Source organism: Austrofundulus limnaeus, unplaced genomic scaffold, assembly GCF_001266775.1.
Source record: "Austrofundulus limnaeus strain Quisiro unplaced genomic scaffold, Austrofundulus_limnaeus-1.0 Scaffold499, whole genome shotgun sequence".
Taxonomy (NCBI): Eukaryota; Metazoa; Chordata; class Actinopteri; order Cyprinodontiformes; family Rivulidae; genus Austrofundulus; species Austrofundulus limnaeus.
Genome location: NW_013952901.1, coordinates 15,883 through 17,818, shown reverse-complemented (window position 1 = coordinate 17,818; position 1,936 = coordinate 15,883).

The following is a 1,936-nucleotide window of genomic DNA, read 5'->3' as shown; positions in this document are numbered from 1 at the left end:
TTAAAATTTGCTGATGATTCAGTAATAGTCAGCCTTCTACATGATGATGAACATGTTCATGGTCCTGTGGTTGATGAATTTGTAGACTGGTGTGAAAATGCTTTTCTCCAATTAAATGTACAGAAAAAGAAGGACATGTGCATTGATTTTAGAAATAAGTCTCATAACACAAATAAACCAATAGAAATTAAAGGTCACATAGTGTAGATAGTAAAAAATTACAAATATCTTGGCACTGTGTTGGATAATAAGTTAAAAATTACCTGTCATTCAGAGAACCTGCAAAAAAGGGACAGCAGTTACTGTTTTGTTTGAGAAAACTGGCAATTTCAGGTTGATAAGTCTATAATGATTCTGTTCTATAAATCATATGTTGGGTCTGTGCTGACCTTTTCTCTCCTCTGCTGGTTTGGAAATCTTAACGTTAAGTCCAAAAATGCACTCAGCAGAGATGTAAACACAAGTAACAAGATCATAGGAGTTGAACAATGCTCACTTACAGAACTTTTTAATAGACAGATCACCAGGAAAACTAGCACTATTCTTGCTGWCAGTTCTCATCCTTTTCGCACTGAGTTCCAGTTTCTGCCGTYTGGCAGTCGGCTCAGACTTCTCTGTATGAAAATTAACAGGTACAAATATTCCTTCATCCCTATAGCTATTTCTCTTTTTAATAAAGGACAAAGTAGAGGGACTTGCATCTGATTGTTGGGGCTCTTTGATACCAATGATACCAATGTTAGTAGTAACTGTTCACTGATTTATATTTGTTGTGTTTTGGTGCACTGGATTGTATCTAATTTGTTACAAATTTTTAAATTTTTGTATACGTTTTTAACTTTTGAATTTTTTTATCATGTCTTGTATGTATATGTACCTATCAGGTTTTTAACAAAGTCAACGTGAGCAAACACCAAGAACAATTCAGGAGGCAAGAACTTGAACAATAAAATAATGTTTATTTACAGRGGGAGTGAACGGGGAACGGGGCCTAGAAGCAGAGGATTTGAAGAGGTAAGTAACAGGTCTTTAGGAGATGATTTTCAACAATTATTTTTATGCTTACTAGTGAGGGCTTGGGATTAAACGTAGAGGAGGAGGTCCAGAGTCCAAAAATCCAAAGGTGATATTTACAAGAGTGTGTTGTATTTACAGGTGAGGCGAGGAGGCAACGCATGAAACAGGTGAGAGGCTCGGCAGGCAGGCTGGCTTGATCAGGATCCACAAACAATTCCAAGGCGTTTTCCTTTTAACTGGAGACAGGTAANATCTGGACCCATCTGGACCCGTCTGGACCCATCTGGACCCATCTGGACCCGTCTGGACCCATCTGGACCAGCAGACCCCCCACAGGTTGATCCACAGCATGTCATCAGGACCACTCCTGTGTGGAGGAGAGACGGGGTCTGTACAGGTCTTCTTTCAAAATAAAACACTTCTTCAGAGGTTTATAAAAACTGTATCAAATGACGTGACAACAGAGGAGACAACGTGTAGTATCAGCAGAGGAGACAACATGATGTGACAACAGAGGAGACAACGTGTAGTATCAGCAGAGGAGACAACATGACGTGACAACAGAGGAGACAACGTGTAGTATCAGCAGAGGAGACAACATGTAGTATCAGCAGAGGAGACAACATGTAGTATCAGCAGAGGAGACAACATGTAGTATCAGCAGAGGAGACAACATGACGTGACAACAGAGGAGACAACGTGTAGTATCAGCAGAGGAGACAACATGATGTGACAACAGAGGAGACAACGTGTAGTATCAGCAGAGGAGACAACATGATGTGACAACAGAGGAGACAACGTGTAGTATCAGCAGAGGAGACAACATGATGTGACAACAGAGGAGACAACGTGTAGTATCAGCAGAGGAGACAACATGTAGTATCAGCAGAGGAGACAACATGTAGTATCAGCAGAGGAG